Source organism: Rhinatrema bivittatum, chromosome 8 (genome assembly GCF_901001135.1).
Source record: "Rhinatrema bivittatum chromosome 8, aRhiBiv1.1, whole genome shotgun sequence".
In the NCBI taxonomy this organism is placed as follows: domain Eukaryota; kingdom Metazoa; phylum Chordata; class Amphibia; order Gymnophiona; family Rhinatrematidae; genus Rhinatrema; species Rhinatrema bivittatum.
The window spans coordinates 144,334,575-144,358,451 of NC_042622.1; the positions used below are offsets into that span (position 1 = coordinate 144,334,575).

The 23,877-nt window shown below is 45.9% G+C and overlaps 1 protein-coding gene and 1 long non-coding RNA gene across 2 annotated transcripts in view; one reads left to right on the forward strand and one right to left on the reverse strand.

The window, feature by feature from the left end:
• The window catches only part of NRXN2 (neurexin 2), a 1,120,399-nt gene that overhangs the window by 844,042 nt on the left and 252,480 nt on the right, over nt 1-23,877 (forward strand).
• Nucleotides 1,805-22,152, reverse strand: LOC115097136. The gene is made up of 3 exons (XR_003858214.1): nt 22,054-22,152; nt 16,933-17,001; nt 1,805-2,556 (listed from the first exon to the last, which is right to left on the reverse strand). It is a non-coding gene; the product is annotated as an uncharacterized LOC115097136 (long non-coding RNA).

The following is a 23,877-nucleotide window of genomic DNA, read 5'->3' on the forward strand; positions in this document are numbered from 1 at the left end:
GGTGCGCTGGTACCTGTCATTTCAAATGACATTTGAAATGACAGGCACCAGGAAGTGTAAAAAAGTGTAAAAAACAAAAAACCTGTGTGTTATATAAAAAAATAAAACAATTTTAAATACCTGTCGGAGGGCCGTGGGTCCAGGCGGCCGGTGGGCGGCGGGCAGCCATCAGCGGCATCCGGTAGTCCCTTCTCCCTTCCTCCCTCCCTCCCTTGCCTGGATGAGCGCCAAAATCGCACGGGCGGGTCGGCAGCGGGGGGGGGGGGGGGCGGCAGCAGGATCCGGGAGTGGCGGGTAGGCAGCAGCGGGGTCCGGGGGGCAGCGGCAGCAGGATCCAGGGGTGGCAGCGAGATCCGGGGAGCGAGTAGCGGCAGCGTGTTCGATTGGGCAGGCAGGTAGGTGGCAAAATAAAGATGGCCGCCTGCATGGGAAAATCGTGCAATTGGCCGCTGAAGACGTGACGTCACACCCCGTGACGCCAAACGTCGTGACGTCACGTCTTCAGCGGCCAATTGCACGATTTTCCCATGCAGGCGGCCATCTTTATTTTGCCACCTACCTGCCTGCCCGATCGAACACGCTGCCGCTACTCGCTCCCCGGATCTCGCTGCCGCCCCTGGATCCTGCTGCCGCTGCCCCCCCGGACCCCGCTGCTGCCTACCCGCCGCTCCCGGATCCTGCTGCCGCCCCCCCGCTGCCGACCCGCCCGTGCGATTTTGGCGCTCATCCAGGCAGGAGAGGGAGGGAGGAAGGGAGAAGGGACTACCGGATGCCGCTGATGGCTGCCCGCCGCCCACCGGCCGCCTGGACCCACGGCCCTCCGACAGGTATTTAAAATTGTTTTATTTTTTTATATAACACACAGGTTTTTTGTTTTTTACACTTTATACACTTTTTACACTTACCATAGCAGGCCCGAGCCTTGCTACTTTTTCGTTTGTTTTTTTTTTTGCTTCGGGAGGAGGGGACCGGATGGGGCTGCAGGAGACCGGACGGGACCAGGGCGGGTAAGCAATGTTTTTACACTACACTACACTACACTACACTAACTCCTACTAGGGGGAGGCGGTAAACTAGCAGGTTAAGGCCGCGGCAGAACAGCGGGTTACGGAGGAGATAATATCAGCGCCCGTTACAGTATCGCAGGGGAATAGCTAATTCCTTCATTATACAGCTTTTTCGTTCATTTACATGCTGGGTGCGGAAAGGGTTTAGGAAAGGGTTTAGGAAGCGCTAAGGACGCGTGAAACTGGAGACTGTATCGCTGGATGGCCTTACTCGTCTGTATTGTGCGCTCCCAGCACGTTACAGACCGGGAATCTTTAACTCAACGTTACTGTATCGACCTGATGTAAGCAAGCATTGAGTAAGCTGGCTGAGTGAGTTCATGCACAGATTATTTGTAGTGTCCATACACAGTAGAATAGCACTGAGGATGCCGACTGCATGATCGCATGAATGGAATGTTGTGGTATCAGTACAAAGTAAGTGAACATTGAATGAATCATCTATATGATGTATGGAGCACTCGTATTGTCCTTACCCAGTAAGTGAGCCCTGAGAATGCTGGCTGTAAGATCTCATGCATGGAATACTTGTAGTGTCTTTACACAGTAGCAAGCATTGAGAGAGCTGGTGTATTTATACAGTAAGTGAGCATTAAGCAAGCTTTTTGTCTGAGCTTATGCCCAGAGTAAGTATAGTGTCTTTACACAGTAACTGAGCACTGAGCTTTCAGTTAAGAGAGCTTAGGTAGACGCTTAATATGCTGCATTATAGTGTCTACCTTTAGCGTTCCTGATCATGCATGACACCGGGAGAAGGATAAGTTTATTTAAGAAGGCGCTCTACCATTACATAAAAAGCTCAATGGTGACACAGCAAGCAAGCTATGGATTTTTCTGACAGAGCTTTTTGTCCCAGCTTCTCCTACTGCTGTTGTGGCTTCCTGTTCCTGAATTTCCTAGGCTGGAGGAGGAGGATGTGGGCAAATCCAGGCTGAGGTCTGACTCTATGAGGCTGGAGGGTTTGAAAACTGAAGTAGAACAATAAGACACTTACAACTGGGAAAAGGTGGGGAGGGCTCAGGAAGGAACCATAGAAGATTTGTGGTTTGATATGGCAAGGGAAGACTTGAGAATTTTATGCCCATGAGGGTGTGAGGAGTTTTCGTGCTTCTCCCTGGATAAGATGCTTAGACTTAGAAGTGATGACTGCTTAGACAAACCAATGTATCCCCCTTTCTCCCCTGCAAACTTGATATAAAGATGTGATCCACCTTCTTCCGGTGTCTGTGATCCTGCAGAGTAAGGGGGCAGTCTCTCCGTATGGACCACACTCCCCCATTCCTGCTAAGCCAAGGGGAAAACCCTGATCCTTTCTTCCCTGCCAAGATTTCTCCATTGCCAGCACTGCAGAGGCTGTGGTGAAATTGAAGGAAAAAAAAAGAAATGCAGAGAGAGAGGGAGGAGTATATGAAATGTTTTTCCATTCAGGTTGGTTCTCTGATCCTCTAGAGCTTGCTGGCTGCTTTTATGTAGACTCGGCTTAGTTTCCCTAAGAAGAATAATAACATGATTAATATTGACTGGCGCAGGAAGTCTTTCTCTCTGTCCCTCTCAATCCCTCCCTCCTGCTTCTCTCCCTCTCTTGTTCTGACTGTTCCTCTTGGGCCTTGAAGATTAATCTCAGCCCAGGCCAGACCTGCAGGCACAGCCTGATGTGACCCTTGTGCTCTCTCCCTCTGTACTGGCCTAGAAGATTAATACCATGCTGGCATGCCGTGCAGTGGGATACAGCAGCCCCACTATCTCGCCTTCCATCTCTCTCTCCCCTCCCTCTCTCCCTCCCTTCTTGTCTCTTTTTTTCCTCTCCCTTTCGTGCTGTGCTGACGTGCACGATGGATGCTGCTGTGACATGCTGTGCTGTACAACATAAGAGCCCTGCTGCTGGAGCACTGTCACATATCAGTCGCTCACGGCTGGGCATTGGGGGCACAGGAATAAACAGCAGGGCAGTGGCTGTTAGCAGAATGATTAAGCGGATGTGTGTGTGTGTTTGTTTTACGTGCGCAGAATAGCAAAAACGGATGGATCAGAAAGGGGAAGGAAGGGAGTAGAGGGAGAAATGGAGATGAAAGCCAGTGATGAGAGTTGGCAGGGAAGGAGTTAAAAGATGAATAGGTATGCAACAAAGAAGAAGAGGTGAGGATGGGGAAAGGAAAGAAAGTACATTAAAGAGCAAGTTTCCAGTCTTAGAGGTGACAGGGTCTGTATCTCTACACTGGTTCCTTGAACCCTCCAGTTCTAGAAGTGTGTAACCCTGTGCCTGTCTCCTGAGCCTTCAGTTCTAGAGATTTCAGACCTTGGTCCCTAAACCCATTTTACTGCCCTTCTTCACACCTATGTGGCGACTTATAGAGAATGCATAAGGTGAATATGGTTGGCAGTCCTCACACGATAGAGCCCGGCCTGGAACTTTTATGTCAAAGTTTCTGGCACTTTGACCATGCCTCACTGGGCATGTGCAGCATGGCATTATGTTATCTGTCCACGTGGGGGCTCCTTTACTCACTTCTTTTCCGTGGAGCCCACCAATCATGTCTTCATTCTCCTGTTTTATTTTTTTGGGATTTCCAGTCCTAATTTCTGGCAGGAATCATTCATCATGGAGCCCCCTTCTACTGTCCTTAGGTAGGTTTTTATCTATCATGGAGCCCCCTTCTACTGTCCTTAGGTAGGTTTTTATCTATTTTATTTTATTCATTAAAATATTTGTAGTTTCAGTTGTTTTTGTAAGTTTCTTTTCACTGTGGTACCTTGTGGTACACTGGTGCTAGTGCACCAAGGGCCATCAACCATTCAAGATCCTCAACTCGTTTCATTTTGGTTTGTTGATTTTTTTCATCCAGTCATTAATTAGGAAGCCAGCAGCTTTAAAGGATGCCCCTTGTGTGACAGGGTCATGGAAGTCAATCTAAAAGCTTTTAAAAACTTTTCTATAATCTCAGAAGCATAAAGTTGACATTCTCCAATCAGTTTTCCATCTGCACACAATTATTTGCATCTCATGGTGGGTGTATTTAGATGGATTATCAACACAATAGGGGTTTGCATGTTATTATGTTGTTTTATGTGTTTTAGTATTTTATAGTGTTCCTTAATGTAATCTGCATAGATCAATGCTCAAATAAATAAATGTCTGTTACAGGCTACATGTGTTCAAATATATAAATATTTGTCACAGATCAGCATGATAGGTATATCCTCTGCCGGGGGCAGGGGGGGAGGGGAGGAATTGCATAATGTCCCAAAGTGTCATCGTTGTGCGACCATGACATTTAAAGGGGGTCTTCACAATAGGAGCTTATGGAAAAGCACTTTGGGCATCATGAGACTGACCCATCAGAATAGACATCAGTGGACCTGAGAGCTATACTGGAAGCTTCCATCAAACCCCCTCAACATCAAGCACTGAGAAAGACTGGATAGGCCCTTATCTGTCTCCTCTCACCTGAAAAAGGTGAAGAGTACCATCTCCTCAGACCCAGCATCCAAAGCCAAGTATCGAGGAGTTCCGATGCCGAGCATCAAGCAAAGGCAAAGATTCATTCAGTGCAGGGACATTCTGGCTGCGGCCATGAATCCCCTGAAATGGTACAAGTTCAAGATCTCATTCTCCAGGAGTTCAGGTGTCAGCCATCAATATGCCTCTGACTTCCCAGGAAGATGTGGCTACTACTCCTGCCTCCTAGTCAAAGTTGGCATCGGCAATCTTTGAGGAGGAACAGGACAGAAAGAACCAGCAGGCCTTGGACAAGGCAAGACTCATCAGTGTCCTGGCATCAAGAGCATTGATGTTGATGCAGATCGATGTCCAACCACTGTTCTAATCCTTGCAGCTGCTTGGCAGCCTTGTATTAGTGTTGGTATCGATGCCGACTCCTGGAGGGGAATTGGCATTGATGACGGCTGCACCGATGGTGATCTCCAGTTCATCAAAAGGAGGAGGCTTCTACCATGGTGCAGCAGCTTCTCGGGGTCTCCCCTCTCTGAGGCCTTGTCTGGGAAGACAAGTATCATCTGGTCTTTAAGACTGGTGTACCAGTTTGGTTGGTGTGTCTCAGGATTCTGTCTTGGGCTCTTTTCTCTTCTCCCTGTATACCACTTCCCTTGGTACTCTGATTTCCTCTCATGGGTTTCAATACCATTTTTATGCTGATGACTCCCAGATTTCTCTCTCTACATCAGAGATTTCATCAGAAATCCAGTCCCAGGTCTCAGCCTGCTTGTCTGACATTGCTGTCTGAATGGCCCATCACCACCTTAAACTCAGCATGGCCAAGATAATCTTTCCCCCCTTTCTCTATTTCTGTGAATAACATGGTCATCAACCCAGTCCCCTCAGCCCATAACCTAGAAGTCGTCTTCGGCTCCTTTCTTTCCTTCTCTACACATATCCAAAACTCTACTAAAACATACAGTTTCTTTCTCTATAACATAGCCAACATCTGTCCCTTCCTTTCTGAACACACTATCAGAAGCCTTATCTACTCTCTCATTTCCTCCCACTTAGACTATTGCAACCTGCTATACATAAGTCTCTCAGCGAGCCATCTCTCTCCAGTACAATCTGTCTTAAATTCAGCTACATGAATTATTTTTTGCCAAAGTCGCTACAACCATATAACCCCCTCTTCTGAAGTCACTGCTTTGGCTCCCTGTCTGTTCCTCCATACAGTTCAAGATCCTCTTATTTACCTACAAGTGCCCTCACTTTGTAGTTCCTCACTATCTCTTCTCTTTTATCTCTCTCTGCACCCTTCCTCATGCTCTCCACTCATCAGACAAGTCACTCCTATCTATGCCCTTCTCTTCTACTGCTAATTCCCAACTCCGTGTTTTCCACCTGGCTGCACCATGTGCTTGGAATAGTTTACTGAATTGGTGCATCATGTTCCCTCTGTTTCCTTGTTTAAATCCCATCTAACCCCCCTCTTTTTGAGGCTGCTTTTAAATCTTAAGGCTGATTGTCCACCTTCAGCCTCATTAACTAATTTTAACCATTGTCTTGTTATATGAAACTCCCCAAATCTCTCAACCTGTATATTTGTCTTGATTAGATAGTGAAGGCACCGTCTCTTATGTGTTGTTTGTACAGTAGCGCTATAGAAATGTTTAGTAGTAGTACTTGTGGGTCTTCAGCATAATAAAAAAAAGGCTACAGATTACATCTGTTGGGTGTCCCTCCAAATTATCCTGTGGAGGCTTCCCCCAAGCAATTCCTGCTTGGGGGAAGTCTCCGCAGCAGGAATTGCTTCAGAAGGAGCTGTCTTCCTTCTTCAAGACCAATGTTGTCAAGCCCATTCCACTAAGGGAAAAAGAGTGGTAATTTTACTACAAAGAAAACAGGGAAACTCCACACCATCCTAGATCTAAGGGCTTTGAACAAGATTCTGAAAAGAGAAAAGTTCAAGATGATTCTCCCAAGGATAAGCAAGATGGCATGTGAGTGACATCATTAGATGGAACCTGCCCTGTCTGAAAGGTGAAATATAAATAAATATACAAATATACAATGGAACTTTGACTTCAAAGCTTCTAGAAGCTTTTAGAATGCTTTACTGGGCATGTGCAGCCCTAGCCACCTCCCTGCAGGGTCCCTGAGTCTCATCTTTTCCACACAGCATGCAGGACATGGTTCTTTCTCTCTCTCACACAGCTACTGCAGTGAACATTTCTGGAGCTGCAGGAGCTATTTCTTACAGGGCCCTTCTGGTTTGTTGGCCCCCTTTAGGTAAGTTTTGTCTGTTTCAGGCTTTTCTTGATTTTAACCTTTTATTTCTGTCATCTTCATGGTGCACTGGCTCTGGTGCCTCAGCGTGGCCTGGTCAAAGTGCTTTCCAGCCTTCGAATCATGCTTTTTTGCCTTTAATTTGATACCCCTGGGGGCCTGTACTTCAGTGCCTCTTATGTGGTCATGCTGGGCTTCTTTCCTCTGGTTCGATCAGGGTCCTGATGTCTGGTACCTTCCCCTGTGAGACTTGAGCCATTAATAACTTGTAACTCCAGGGGTTCCTGGAGACTGCCCGATGTGTATTGATGGAGGCATCGATATTAAGGGATCAAAGATGGCTGCAAGTGCATCATTGATATTGATACCTCCTTGACCTGTGCACTGGGTTTCAGATCTGGGTCAATGCCTGCTGCTGGAGAAGAGTTATTTTGGCATTGGCCATGAATTCCCTGAGGTTTCCCTTAGGGAACAGAGATCATCCTCCCCACAATCCTAGGAACCACACTAGTCTCTGATGGCCTCCAAATTAATTATCACTTCTGGTGCCCTGTATGATGTGGCCTCCCCTCCTGCTTGCCAGCATGTCCTGTCAAGGCAGTCTGTGAGGAGGAGCTGGAGAAGAGCCCCAGGCTAAGGCATGAAATCATTCCGCTGTGGCCAATATACTGATGGTGCCAGTGCTCTGAAGACATCAGATGCCAGTGCATAGACATGTGCCAGTGCACCAATGGGAATCAATGTTGAGCACCACGACACCAGTGAAATCGCAGTGCATCGCTTTCCCGATGCCCATTCCGTTCCATCCAATAGGATGCATCAGATGCCTACTGGCTGGATTGCTGTTGGACACCAACTACATCAGTGTTAAGTGCTGCTTCACCAATGGAAATTGACAATGAGCATTAAGCACCGACTGATGCATCTGTTGAGCATATCAGTGGAAATTCAGGCTGAGCCCTTAGGTAGATAAGTGAGATCCTGACCACTCCTGGTCAGACTGTCCAGAACAGATGGATTGAACAGGGAGTGGGACTATAGATCAGAAAACTTTTTGGATCAAAGGAGAGCACTGATTCACCTCCTCCACAAAGCATGGGAAGGGCTTTTCCATAGGATCTGTCCTCTGACAGCTTGTGACTTTAGTTACCTGTTACTGAGGAGCTTGATACAAATTATCATGCCCAGACTCCAGGATTTGTAACTAGCAAGAAGCAGAGGAGTTCTGTTAACCTAGGATTTCTGAAGACGAAGCTTTATTACTAGGAGGCTATGCCCGATGATGGCACAGCCAATGGTCAGCCAAGGGTTTGCTAGAGCTGCTCCTTCTATATCCTTTTCTAGGGTCATTGGAGGCTAAAGAGCTGAGGAGCGGAATCGCAGGGTCTATTAGACATTGTGGGGCGGATTTTAAGAGCCCTGCTCGCCTAAATCCGCCCGGTTTTGGGCGGATTTAGGCGAGCAGGGCCCTGCGCGCCGGGAAGCCTATTTTACATAGGCCTACCGGCGCGCGCAGAGCCCCGGGACTCGCGTAAGTCCCGGGGTTCTCCGAGGGGGGCGTGTCGGGGGCGTGTCGGGGGTGGGCCCGGTCGTCGCAGCGTTTCGGGGGCGTGTCGGCAGCGTTTTGGGGGCGGGTACGGGGGTGTGGCTACGGCCCGGGGCGGTCCGGGGGCGTGACCGCGCCCTCCGTACCCGCCCCCAGGTCGCTGCCCGGTGCGCAGGAGGCCCGCTCGCACGCGGGGATTTACTCCTCCCTCCGGGAGGCGTAAATCCCCGGAGAAAGGTAAGGGGGAGGTGTAGACAGGGCCGGGCGGGTGGGTTAGGTAGGGGAAGGGAGGGGAAGGTGAGGGGAGGGCAAAGGAAAGTTCCCTCCAAGGCCACTCCGATTTCGGAGCGGCCTTGGAGGGAACGGGGGTAGGCTGCGCGGCTCGGCGCGCGCCGGCTATACAAAATCCATAGCCTTGCGCGCGCCGATCCAGGTTTTTAGCAGATACGCGCGGCTCCGCGCGTATCTACTAAAATTCAGCGTACTTTTGTTTGCGCCTGGAGCGCAAACAAAAGTAGGCTATTCGCGCTCCTTTTAAAATCCGCCCCTTAGTGTTTTTAATACCAGATGCTGGTAAACTCCTTTGCTGGAGGAACTGGGGGCTTAGTGTTAAAATCACCATGAGCCCTCTCCACTGCCACTACAGCCCCACTATACACAGCCTGTAGCTCATAAGTGGGGAACAGTAGTAAAGGATTTGACCCCCTAAGCAGCCTGAAGGAGAGAAGAAATCGCAGTGACTACAGTGTACCCTGGCCAGAGCCTGGCTTGGGGTTTTGACTGAATTGGAGAACCATTCCCCAAAACCCATTGTTACCACTGTAATATTCCCAGTCAAGGAGAAGATAAGAGTTTCACTAAAGCAGAAAAATCTTCAGATGGATAGTTGTGTTAGTCTGTTGTAGCAAGAAATGACAGGAGTCAGGTGGCACCTTACAGACTAATCAATTTATTGAGGCATGAGCTTTCGAGAACACTGTCCACTTCATCAGATGCATGTTGGAGAAATCCTGTTCAGTTGGGGAGTCAGTGGTATAGAGGTTCCTCATGTGATGTTCCGGGTCTGAAAGTTCTTTGTTGTTTTGGCTCTATCTGATGTATAGGATGCTGTTTAGGAGATTGAGTAGTTTCTTGGAGAGCGTATAGCACAGTGTGTCTCCATGAATTGTATATATGTGGATTTTAGAGGATTTTTTTATCCTGAGTTCTTTAGGGATGATGTCCTGTTGTTTGCATTTAGATAGGAAGAAGATATCCATCTGTATCCGAGCAAGTTTCATCATAAGGTTGATGGATTTCCACTTCATATGGCTGAATCTGATGCATCCGATGAAGTGGCCACTGTCCTCTAAAGCTCATTCTTCAATAAATTGATTAATCTATAAAGAGCTACCCGACTCCTGGCATTTCTTACTAAAGCAGAGTGTCCCAAGATACGCGGGTTACCATGAGGAGAATACTCCAGTCAATACTTCACAAAATCACTCATGAAATGCTTTTGCAGCTTTTCGGTGTCGATTCATGGGGCCCAACCAATTTACATGAAAGATATGAACATGGGATGTGGTCACATCTGTTCCTCAGGCCACCAAAGAAGTTGGCGGGCTCAGTCCCATCCTGGATGTGAGAGCATTATACAGTGCCTGCTATGGGAAAGTTGAAGGAAAGCTTTCCCTGGCACCTTAGTTGCTGTTCAGAAAAGGAGACATATTGTATTCCCTAGTTCTAGAAAGGTTACATCTGAGTGGAGTTCTTGTCAGCTCCTCGACAGAGATTCCTGGGAGAAGAAATCTACTTCCAACAGATGTGTGCTACCTTTGACCTTGCGTCAGTACCCCACTGTAGTTTGTTTTTTTTTTCATTCAGTTAAGATCCCGCTCATTTTGGAATTTTTGCAAAATGGACTGAGTAAAGGTTTGGCCCTTTATTCCTTGAAGGTATAGGTAGCGGCTCTTGCCTGTTTCCGAGGTGAGGTGAATGGTGGCCTCTGTTGGCTCATCCAGATGTGGCCCGTTTCTTGAAAGGAGTGAAGCATCTTCATCCTCCCTTGTGGTTACCGGTGCCCTTGTGGAGTCTTAATCTAGTTGAAATTTTTAGCAAGCCCTACTTTTCAACCGATGCATAACCTTTCCTTGAGGTTACTGACTTTAAAAATGGTGTTTCTTGTGGCAATTTGTTCTGTGCATCAAGTATCCAAATTACAGGCCTTGTCTTGCTGAGAGACATTGACTCCAGGGGCAATACAGCTGTGTACTGATCCTTCCTTTTTGCCAAAAGTGGTCTCGGATTTTCATTTGAATCAGTCTGTTTCCCTGCTGTCTCTGGACAGGGCAAGAGATGCAGAGGAATATCACCTGTTATGGCCCTTGGATGTCAAAAGATATATCTTAATATTTAGAGGTTTCTGAACCTCTCAGAAAGATGAACTGGTTGTTTATTCTCATTGGTGGGAGTAAACCGGATGAACTGGCGTCGTGGGCTACAATAGCCTGCTGGATTAAGGAGATAGTCATGGTCGCAGATGTAGATGCTGAGCAGCCGTTGCCTAGAAAGGTTAGGGTTCATTTCACTAGGGCTCAAGTAGTGTCATGGGCGGAAGTTAGATTGTTGTCTTCCGTCGACATTTGCCGAGCTGTGACGTGATCCTCCTTACACACCTTTTCCAGACATTATTGCCTGTATGTGCAGGCCCATAAGGGGACAGCCTTCGCACGTGAGGTTTTGACTGGATTGCGGATGTCCTTCCACCCTGTTCGGGAGTAGCTTTGGTACATTCCACTGGTTTTAGATTCACCTGTCTGTACGCTAAGAAAGGAGAAATTACTACTTATCTGATGATTTCCTTTTCCTTAGTACAGACAGGTGAATCCAATTTCCCACCTTGGCTGCCGAATGGTAGTGCTATGGTCCTCCTGCATGGCTATGTGTTCCAGGGAGTACTGGTAAGTGTCAATCCAGTCCCTAGATTAGTGTTATTACACACTTTGTCTGAGCTCAGTGTTTTTCCTCTTCACTGAGTGCTGGAATAATTATCTGTTAATAATCAAGTTTTATTACTTTGTCCACAGTTGGCTTTTGCAGAGAATACTAATGTCTGCTGGGGTAATTACTGTACTGGCTGCTAATGTCACTGCAGGGGTATATATACTGTGATGTCAGCTTTGCTCCATCTCCATCTGCTGGTAGAGGTGCATAACCCACTGGTTTGTATTCACCTATCTGTACTAAGGAAAAGGAAATGATCAGGTAAGTAGAAATTTCTCCATTTCACAGGTGCAACACACATATAGCCTTTCTGTTTCCATCTCCTTTAAGAGAGAGGTTTCTAAATTTCTATTACAGCATAGGGACCGAGGCATCTTTCTCCAGATATCTTCACCTTATGCTAGAGTTTGGGTTTTTGATAAGTGCTATTTAAATTACAGGGCCCTAAGTAAACTCAAAAAATTCTAAGCAACTATATTCTTTACAGTTTCCAATTGCTGAAACAGATCCAGTAGAAGCTCTGTGAGGAAACATTTGCCAGGGATCCTGTCAGGCTGGGCAATGTTCAATGACTGTCATGTAGCGCTCTTGAAATGTTAAGTAGTAGTAGTAGTAGTACATGAGTTCCTCTACCTGGACAATTGGCTGGTGAAGAGCACATCTCAAGTGGCTGCTACAGAATCGATATTCAAAATCATCCCGGTGTTGGAATTACTAGGATTCGACATCAACTACCCAGGTCCCGTTGAGCCCATCATCTCAGTTGGAATTTATTGGAGCACTGCTAGACATGATTCGGGCAAGGGCCTTCCTTCCACAGCAGAGGGCCATCACATTGATATCTGCATTGGAAAGGATACAAGTAAGCCAGCAGGTGACAGGATGGAACATATTAAGGTTGTTGGGCCTCATAGCATCAACAGTTTGTGTTACTTCCTTGATACCTCTCCATATGCAGGCAGCCCTATGGACCCTCTCAGATCACAGTAACTGCAGGCCACTTGGGATCTTCTGGACAGTATCCGCATGATGCTCCCACTCAAGAACTCCCTGTTCTGGTGGTGGAACAAATCCAATATGACCAGAGGCATACCTTTTCCAAATTTCTCCAGTCCAAATTGACTTGAACACGGATGCGTCCATCCTAGGTGTTAACACATGGCGGTCCGCGGACTGCCGCACTCTCCTCCCTGACCATGTTGGCTTCTCAGTTTTCCGATGTGGCACACATGGCCTTCTCATGGTGAGCCACTGCTGACGTGCCATGCGGCAGGACACCAGCTGATCCCGAACCCCCTAAAGCATATGCGCGCCCGATGTTGCTGCTCTTTTAAACGGTCCATAGCAGGAAAAGGCACAGGGCACCTCCTGATGACGTTATAGTTTCAGGCTTACAAAAGGCTAAGGCTGACACTCCACCATCACCTCAGTAATAGGTCCCACTATCTGAGTGTAGAGCGTATTGTTATAGCATCTTGTCTTCAGCCCAGCTTTTTCTTCAGCATCTTGACCTTACCCCAGCCTTGTCTTCAACATCTTATCTTCAAGTTCAGTGTTACTCAGTGTTCCTTGCCTTCTGTGCCTCTCCTTTCCTGACTTGTCTTTCCAATCTGCCCCACTTCCCTTTAGATGGATTCCTGGATTGACCTCAGACTAACCTCGAAATACATTTGACAACTGCCTGCCACCACCTGCTTCTTGATATGCCTGACCTCTGCCTGCCTCCAACTTTCGCCTGGACCTTGGACTCATCTGACTTCCACCTGCCTATGACTCTGCTATCCAAGGACTTCCTCTTCTGCCCTCAGCACAGACCCAACCTAAGATCTGCTGGGCTCAACCAGAGGGGAAAGGTATAGGTGAAGCTCCAGCTGGGTCTCTGCTTTGTTTGGTTTGCCTGCTGACAGTGGGAACCTGCATAGCATCTCCATGCAGGTTGTGCCAGTCCTGCCTCAGCCCAAGGGTCCATGAATGTAACACTAGGGTTGGGAACCCATGTAGAGGAGATATACCCTCAAGGCTTTTGATCTGCTCAGGAAAAGTTTCATCAGATAAACGTCCTGGAGCAAAGAACAGTTCAGTATGCTCTGAAGGCTTTCAGAAATCGGTTGGCCAACAACATTATCCGGGTCTAGACAGATAATCAAGAAGCAATGTTTTATATCAAAAGCAGGGAGGCATGAGATTGTACCTTCTTTGTCCAGAGACTGTTCAGATGTGGAACTAGACTACCTCTCGTGGGATGGTCCTGAGAGCCATGTATCTAGTAGGCATGGAAAATGTCCTTATGGCCAGATCAAGTCAGTTCCTGGAATCCCATGAATGGACTCTGGACTGAGGTTAGCAAACCAGATATTCCACAGGGGTTGGGCACACCTATTGTAGATCTGTTTACATATTCCCTGAACAGGAAGATCATGCTCTTCTTCTGTTTGAGGAAAGGAGCACAAGACAAATTAGCCTCCAACTCCTTTGCCCTCTACTGGAGTGAGGGCCTGATGTATGCATATCTTGTGATTGCATTCATCCCAAAAACTTTGTTGAAGCTGAGAGAGGACCTGGAGACCATGATTCTTATTGCCCCCTTAGATTGAGACAATGGTTCCATCTCCTAAGGGAGATGGAACCATAAGGGAACTGGTCAGACTGGCGAATTCCCCAGCTCTCATTTCTCAGGATCAAGGGTGGTTGCGCCATTTAAAAGTCAGGTCCCTGTCGCTCACTGCCTGGATGATGAATGACTATATGGGGAACCTACTTCATTTGAACCTCCCATCAGGCCTTCTGTTGTATCTTGGGACCTCAGCGTGGTACTAACCCAGCTGATGAAAGCTCATTTTGAGCCATTGTGTTCCTGTGACCTGAAGTACCTGCCCTGGAAGGTTGAATTTTTGGTGGCAGTGACTTCAGCAGGCAGGATCAGTGAGCTCCAGGCTCTATTACCTTATCCACCTTTTACTAAGTTTTACCATGATAGAGTGGTTCTGTGCACCCATCCTAAGTTTCTACCTAAGGTGGTTTTGAAATTTCATCTTAACCAGTCAATCGTCCTTCCATCATTTTTTTCCCAGGCCACATATTGACCAAGGTGAACAAACACTGCATAGTTTTGACTGCAAGAGAGCCTTGGCCTTTTACCTGGAGCAGACTTAAAGCCCATAGAAAGTCCACCCATCTTTTTCTTTCTTTTGAAACCAACAAACTGAGGATTGCCATTGCCGAACACACTTTATCCAATTGGCTAGCAGCTTGCATCTCTTTCTGTTATGGTCAGGCAGGCCTGAATCTGGTGGGTCATGTCAAGGCTCATAGTGTCAGAACTATGGCAGTATCAGGAGCCCAACTAAGATCAGCCTCCATGGAGGAGATCTACAGAGCTGTAACGTGGAATTCTCTCCACACATTCACATCACACTACTATTTGGACAAGGACTCGTGACACAATAAGGAGGTTTGGCCAGTCTGTCCTACAGAATCTGTTCGAAGTATAGAACCCAACTCTATTCCCTCCTAGGGCCCATTGTTTTTGTTCCAGGCTACCTCTCTTAAAAAATATAGAAGAAAAAAAGACCTATTCCCAACAAAACAGTTGCTATTGTACATGTTGGCAATGGGGTTTTCTCCCTTTTTTTAATTCGGGGCAGTCTTGTAGATAGAAACTCCCCATTTGTGAGGATTGTCATCCTGCTGTCCTCGGAGAAAGCAGAGTTGCTTTAACAGGTGTTCTCTGAGAACAGCAGGATGTCAGTCTTCATGAAACCCCAACTGCCTTCCCTTACAGTTGGCTTCTCCTTACTTAAAGTAAGAAATAAGACTGAAGAGGTCCCTGCATGGACATGTGGCATAATGGCATGCTGCACATGCTCAGAGAGGCACAGTGAAAGTTCTAGAAACTTTGACATAAAAGTTCCAGGCCAGGCTCCATCAAATGATGGCACCCCATATGTGAATACTGGCATCCTGGTGTCCTTGAAAAATACCTGTTACAGGTAAGCAACTCTGCTTTCTCCTAGCTGAATCATCATTGCCTGATGTGCTCCTGGAGGCTCTGTATCCCACTGAATCCTTCCCTCACCCACTGCTATATTAAGAGGGAAGACAAGCGAGACATCTTTTTCTGTACAATACCCTCACCAAGGTATCCAACAGAATCTGTCATTAGCCAGGTCCATAAATGAGAGAGAATGGTACCATTCCACACAGATACTCAGCACCTTGCTAATGAGAGAATCCAAGGTGAAGTGATCACCCATACAAGATTCACATCTGCACACTGATTTGTCAGCACAGAATCTGCAGCCTTCATCAAAAGTTCTGCAAGCAGAAAGCACACTTGCCAACAGAGTTATTAACACATAGTATGAACTGTGAAGCTGTGCGTTGATATAGCTCCTATGCCTGTGAGATGTGTTATCCCTGTGCCATCTGCATCCGAGAGCAGAGCTATTTATAGAGTGCGCATCTCCACAGCTACCCATGCAGAATCCAAACGTTTACACATCTGTAACCAAGCATACATGTCCACAAGGTATCCTATATAGTGTGCAGACCTATAAACAGTTATATATCCAGAATAACAGCCCACAAAGAGATAGATATTCAAATGTTATCTGGCTAGGAAAGTTAGCTAGATAAAGGTATCCAGCTAACTTAGCTGGGATATTCATCAGCGCAGCTGTGCTGCTGAATATGCTCAGATAAACTTATCTGGCTAACTAAAAGTTATCTGGCTTACTTTAGAGCTGCTATTAAGCAGGTCTAACTTATCCAACTAAGGCTGAATATTGCCATTTATCCAGCTGTTAGCTGGATAAGTAGCTTCTCCCCAGAACGCTCCAGTCCTGCCCACCACTTAGTATGATAAATAGTTATCCAACTGAGTAGCAACAAAAAAGGTCAGAGTCGCAATCCAACATCACTTGGTGCCAAATCACCTCTTTAAGCCAAAAATACTTCTCAAGCTGTATGTAATGTTACTGTCTTCTTGTTTCTTTCCCTTCAGCCTTGCTGTTACACTTGAGAAAAGAATCTCTGTGTTTCTCCAAACTACCTCATCTGTGCATAGTACCTCATAAGGCATAAACAAAAACTATCACAATCAACCAGAGCTTCTTTATTTGAATGTAGAACTGCAAAGGGCTCTAGCATATTTCTACTGAATTTATAGCACTAGGCAAGCGGTTAATGCAAAATCTTCAGCACTCTGTTCATTCATGTGCAGTACAGTTGTCAATAGGAATAAGTACATATGATTCCTGAGACTCAGAAAATGCAAGAGCACAGGGACTGAAAAAACAGAGTAGACCAGCAAAATGCAGAGTGCGTAGGGGCTGAAATGCAGGAAAAAACTGCAGCAAAATGCCAGAGGAGACGCCAGCAAAATGCATGGAACATAGGGGCTGGAAATACAGTTTAGTTTATTTTGATTTAATAAAATCACAGCAAACATGTATTAGATTGGCAAAATGCAGAGTGCAGGGACTGAAAATATCAGAGGAGATTCTGGCAAAATACAGAGTTGGAAACTCCTGAGGGGAGATACCAGGGCGAAAAGCCCACTAGAATACAAAGCACCCAGGGATCATGAGTTTGGAAGGTAACATATTTACCTGCATTCCCTCTGCCTTGTGTCTCCAGCCCTCTCTTGCTCCACTTCACACTACAGCTCTGAAAGAAAACTTTAAAAGAAAAGAAAGGCAAGGTGCTCAGTAATCAGTGTTTGCACCAAAGAGTCAGTACAATAGTTCATAGTAGAATCTTTCAGCACTGCTGAAATGTGTGACAAGGGGAGATTCAGTATCATTTTGATAACACTCAGATATGTCACAAATCTCTTTCAAGCTCAGCAAATCCTTTTTCTCTTTTTCACATTAATTTTATTCTATTTCCACCCCTGTCCTGCCCATTACCTGATACATTTGCATTTTATTTTTATTTTCCTGTTTGTGTGCCTGATTCATCTGCAAGAGCACAGGTGTCAAAACCAGAAACCTCCAGGAGGGCAAACAGTGGATACAATTTTTTTCTCCTTTATTCAAAGAGGAAATTATTATGAAAGGCATTTCACCAAGATTAAATTATTATAATTTCACCTGTCTTAAGCATGACGCCTTCCTTTCTGGAGTGGTGAAATATTAAACAGAAATTTGGCTCTTCTGCAGAGTCCCTGCCACTTTGTAACACACTGTATTACAGGAATACTCAGCCTTTCTACACAGTCCCTACTCTCTCATGGCAGGATGTGTTAGAACAATAGTCAGGCAGTCATTTGCAGAGTTCCTGTTGCTTCATAGTAGGATGTTTACGGGGACACTTGCCTCTTATATATAGTCCCTTCTTTCCTCAGGCAGGATTTGTTACAGAACACTTGACCTTTCTGCATAGTCTCTGTTGGGTTTTTTGTGTCTGTTCATATATTTTTATTGAATTCATAAGAATGTTTTATACAATTTCCATTTCGTGAACATCACATTAACTTGTCTTGGAGGATAATGCTACAATGGCAGTATATTTTCAAAGGAATCTAGCCTACTAAAAAGGGTTCGTTTCACTAGACAGAAAAATGTGACTCCTTTACTTCTGGGGACTCCCAGCATTAGAGTTAAGTAGGGAGGTAAAAATTAGCTGATGTTGCCCCAGCCCTGATTCTCCCACTCCCTCCCTTCCTAAAGGCCCATTCCTTAATCCCTACCCTTCAAAAATCTGAGTCTTAAAGCCAATGGCAATAAGATGTGTATGTACCTCCTATCCCAACCATGCCACATTCAAAGTGAGACATGTGCAGGGCTTAACATAGTGTCAGGTTGGCCAGGAGAGATTTCTTCTGGATTGGGCAGTGGTGGAGGGGAAATCACCAGCTGGGGAAGCAGATTTCTTTTGGATTGGCTTTCTGGGACTTCTAGGGGACATTTTTGGTAAGTTGCTCATCAGTGACAGAACTGGCTATAATATAATTAGCCGGCTGCCGCAAATAGCACCACCGTGCTACTGCCGACGATAATGTTAGTAACATTATCGCTGACAGCGAAGACACTGCCGCCTCTGCCCCTCCCCGCCCCGACTCCACCCCGCCCTGCCTCCTCCCCTCCCCCTAATTTGCATTCTATCGCATGCGAAAAGGCCCTTTTCGCATGCGATAGAAGCTTATCACACGCGATACGGCCATATCGCATGCGATAAGCCTTTGATAAATGACCCCCTAAGTTAGGTAATTTCAGCCACAACTTAGGCATCAGGGCTGTGGCTGGAAATCCACTAAAAACTTAGATGACAGTTTTGGCTACTCTGTTCTGTTATGAAAATGTTCCTCCTATTGTCCAATATATTGGGTGTTAAGATACAATCCAAAAGGTTGCAGTTACAGCACCTAGGATGATGAACTGTAGGTTTCCTTAAATTGTTCAAGTTTCTTATATTTTTTGACTATAGAAACGTCATAATTTTATGACAGGCATGCTAAATTCCACTAAGTATGTATCTCTAGAAAGGAACTTTCTTTCTAGTTATTAAGGATGGGTTTTAAAGAAGAGTAAAACAATATCGATCAATTTTTTTTATTTCAGGTGGAAATGTCTTCCATAATTGCAGTCAACTTCCAAATAATAATCTGATATGAAAGCTCATGTTACATATTCAGTAAATCTTTACAGACCCCTGTTCAAAATGTCTTTTTATTCCAAGAATGTAGCATTGTATGTGAGTGTTCCTCTCTGTGTTTACCAATGTTTATTGCCCTATTGGCAATAAAGTACATTTGAGTAAGAGACGCAGACATCAAACCCACAATGACATGCTTCAAAAAGTAGCCCAATGCGCAGGTTCCATATAGGCCTCTGCCTAATAGATGACAGCAGAAAAAGAGCAACCGCCCCATCCAATATTCAGTTATTCCTGCCTACATTTGCAAGGATGAATCCAGCTGCCAGCCATAAATTGTGACGACCTGTAGGATATCACTCCTTAACCAAGGCAGTTTTTGTCATCCATTGTACTCCATCTTCTTGGGTAGCTGAGGAGATAAGATCCCCTTTTTAGTTCACCCCCAGCACTCCTCCCCCTCCCATGTCAATCCACAAGGTTCCACAGTAATTCAGCCACCAATACCAGTGCAGTTGTTGTTGTTATTCAAACATCCAGCCTCTCAGGTCCCCATGGTCTTTCCAAATGGTACCCCACCACCACCAATCTTCTGCACCAATCCAATGTCCATATGCCCTGTCTTTGGCCACCTATGCCAGATAATGCAAGAATTGTTAATTTTACACATTGGGATGTACTATAGTAGCATTTTGGCATTATTTCCATTTATTTATTTAGATTTCACTTTCACCTTTTTTTCCATAGCTCAAGGTGAATTATATTCAAATACTGTAGGTATTTCCCTGTCCCCAGAAAACTTAAAATCTAAGGGCCCTGTGACAGAGTATACAGACAACTCCCTCATTCTACCTTAAGAAACCCAGTTCAGGCTTTTAATTAAGGCCGCCTTAAGGCAGAGCGCAAGAGATTCTGGGTGAAGGGAGGTTCCCATCACCCTGCCATAAGAGCCCAGGCTTAGAGAGTTTGGGAGACCTCAGGGGAGCTGATAGGATGTCATAGGATATCTGTATATCTATCTATGTGCCTGATGCAAGGTGAGCTATTACTTTGATTTATGCACTTCTGACACGCTGTAAATAAATAATTGCAGCCAAACCAAGTTATTCAAATCTTGTGATATTCCTAAAACTGTTCTATGGCCACAGCCAGCCCGAATATGCTACAGGCCCAATGTAATAAGGTGTGCTCAACAGAGCATACAATTTTTCCCTCAGTTATATATAGATATTCTGTGCACAAACATTATTTCTAATGCAGCAAAGAGTTTTGAACATAAAATGTTCGTGCTGCTTAGTGCCCTCACATTTAAAGCTCATACTAATGAAGGCATTAGTTATTACCCCCAAATGCAAAGAGGTGAGCTGGCTTAACTCATCTTTTTATTTTATTTATGTTCTACTTTTTGGCACTTCAAAGTGGATTGCATTCAGGTACTGGAGGTATTTCCCTATCCCCAGAGGGTTTAAAATCTAATTTTGTACTTGAGATAACGTAAGGTAAAGCGACGGACCCCAGTTCACAAGGAGCAGTAGGATCTGAACAGTGGTTATCTTGGCTCATAGCCAGCTGCACTAACCATTAGGCTGCTTCTCCACACCTGTTTACTTAGTGTTGGAAATTTTACTTCTGGCCACAGGTGGAGTAAGGTTTCTGGCTCTAATGTTAGTCTGTGGGCAGAAGCTGGAGTTCTGGGGTCAGGAGTTTTGTGCAGGAAACATGTTTTTTGCACAAAAAGCATGTTTTCTATGCAAAAATATGATTTATATGCACAAACGTTTTTTTTGCGCAGAAAGCATTTTTGTGTACATAAATTCTGTCTGAGAGATTCCCCCAGTCATCCATGTTAAAATGTGCTGCTTGCACATTTTAACATGGATGACATGTGCTGCTTGCACATTTTACTGGGGGGTGTGTGTGCACATTTTTGTGTTTGCACATATTTTTAACTCATGACTCAGTAGTATGCCATTTGCTTACTGCATCAGTCATAAAACAGTAGGCCAGTGCTGTTTTTCTACAGCAGGCGCAAAAGCATCTGTGTGCACCAGCACTTGGTAATGATGTCATACTCGAGGCACAGTACGTGTGCACACACTTTCCCACCCTGCAGTCGCCTATGTAGGGCCCCGCCTCCTGCTTGGCATTTTGCAAGCAACCCACATCAAGGGCACACTTAATGTTCCACTCTTTCGCTTATCTCTAAATAACTCTGCAGCTCAGCGGGAAACAAGGCAATCCACTCCAGCATGTATTAAAAGGACAATTTTCCAGTCTTCTCAAAAGCAAATGGTATGCAAATGAGAAAAGGCCTTAGAAGAAAATTCACTCTGCCTGGCTGAGAGTCACCTGCACACCTGCTCCTACCTCCTCTCACCAGCTTCCCGTTTGACCTTTGTCCATCTCTTTTGTTTAAGGTCCAGCACAAGCAACTTTTCCTCACATGCACACTGCCCCAGAGAACAAGTATTACAGGCAGTAGCAGTGCAGACTTCTCTCTCACACACACACACACACACACACACAGACACAGCATTGCAAGCTTCACATACACACACACACATATTGCCCCACCACAGAACAAATACAGCTCAGGCAATGGCAGTGTAAACTTCACACATACTTCCTCACCTTAGAACAGAAACAGCATGAGTAACAGCTGCAATGTAAGCTGCCTTAACACACACACACTCAACATCTCTTTTCCTTTATCAATTCCTGCCATGTCTCTCTCATAGTATGGGAATAGCAGGGCGAGAAGGACAGGAGTAAGGAGCATTGGCAGAACTGAGTATGTGTGCTGGAATAAAGGGTACTGCAGGGCAGGAGTGAGGTGCATTGGCTGAGCTGTGTGTGGGAACTGCAGGAGGTGATGCAGGCTGAAATGAGATGTATTGACAGAGCTATGTGTGTATATGTCTCAGTACTGGAATAGCAGGGGTGCTGCAGAGAGGAGAGTGAGGTACACTGACAGTCCTCAGTGTGCAGGAAGAGGGTGGATAGCTTAGCACTTTGTGAAGGAGGGAAGCTGTGTGCTGTATCTGTTCGCCTCTGCTGTTACTGTGGTGACACAGCCAGAATCCAAAGCAGGTGTCTTGTTAGTGCAATAGTGCTGCTGTGAGGGCCGTCCTCACCTGCTCTTCCTTCCTTTTAGCTGCTTGCTTGATGTTAGCAGGGGATACCACGGCCTCGCCAAGATCAGATGTGCTGTCAGTCAGTAGCAGGCTTTGTCCCTGAAGAAACACAGAACCCCTGTTTACTTGGTATTTTAATTAATGTGAATAAAAAGGTAGGGAGGAGGGGAGGCAAACTATTTTAGGCAACAAGCATCAGGTTTAGTATTCAGTCCACAGCACACACTACAGATGGCACTGTGTTGATGTCCCTGCTTCCACGAGTTTAGAAAGATGGAAGGGCATCACCTTCTTAAATATCTCTTCCTCGTGTCATTCATTTTGGTTTCCCCCCCCCCCCCCCCCCCCCCCATCCTCAGCCTGCTCCTCGCCCTCCTCCCTTCTTCCCTCTCCTTAACAGGCCTAGCTATGACTAGCTATGAGGAAAGAGAACTGTAGCAAGTTGCCATGGTAACACCAGGCCTTTGGCACATCAGGGCCTCCAGCTCCATCACCCTCCACTGGTGCGGTATTGATTTGGTATCCAGAGGTAGGGAGGAGAGGGAGTATTAGGTTGTAGAAACAGAACAAGACTAATCAGCAGCTAAGGGAATAGGGAGAAGGGACTGTGAAGGTGGAAGCGAAGGAGCACTCCCAGTGTCTCAGTTAATTTGTTTACTTTTATTTTTGTAAATTCTGTGACAGATAGTACTGGATGACCATTAACAAAATGGCTGGCCCGGTGGCTCAATGTGCAGTGCTCTGCACTGCCCTGAGTAGGAACCCATGAGTTCACTTCTCAAGTCAGGTCTTCTATTCCCTAGGTGGGTCTGAGTTGGAGATGTTGTGGAGGCAGTGATCACAACCCCTGGAGGCAAAGTCTGTCAGCACTCAGACAGGACGATGCAATATCAGCTCGTAAAAAACATGCATCCAAACTGGGCGCACATTTTTTGCACGCACATCCTCCTGTCCTAGGCACTCGATGCAATAGGCAAATGAGCTGCCATGCTAAAATGGACGTGCACTGAGAAATTTGTGCATCCCTAGCGCTCTGCATCAGGCACCCAGGAGAAGTTGCTGTGCATCTAGAACAGCCTAGCCAGAGCTCCCACACCTCCACCAGCAAGGCTGTTCCTGATTGGTCCTTTTCACTGACGCTTGTCAGTGAAAGGACCAATCTCTTTTCAGGACAGCCTTCTGATAGGGGATTAGTGCTTTCACTGACATGTGAAAGTGAATGGAGCAATCAGCAGGAAGTGAAGGAGTGAATAAATTAATTTCAGGCGCCTGACATTTAATATTAATCTATTCACTCCTTAATTCACTGCCAACAGGGTTTCCGATTGGGGCAGACCTTGGAGATGCTGCTTTCTGTGGTTCCCCCTATGAAGATCCACAGAAAACAGGATTTTTTTTTGTTAAGCCCTTGAAAGGGACATAATTCTGCTTTCTGTAGTTCCTCCTATTTAGTTTTGCTAGGATACAAATAGGAGGAATCACAGAAAGTAGGACTTTCTGTTTTTTTTCATCAGCCCTTGAGCGCCGCATGCTTTAATGCCTGCTCCCAGGCAGGCATTAAATTTGCAATGTTAAAATGGGTGCAGTGGTCACACAGCATTTTTTTTGCATTAGGGGGTAACAGCTAATAGCCTCATCTGTATGAATTTACTTGTAATGAGCGCTATTAGCTATGCGCTGCGGTGGAAGCATGTTTTGGATGCGCTAATCCCCTTATTGCATGACTGGTTTTGGACGCGCATCCAAAGCACACGTCCAAGCACGTATAAAGTTGTGCGCTCAACTGAGCGCACTATATTGCATCGGCCTGAGTATGTTCCAGAC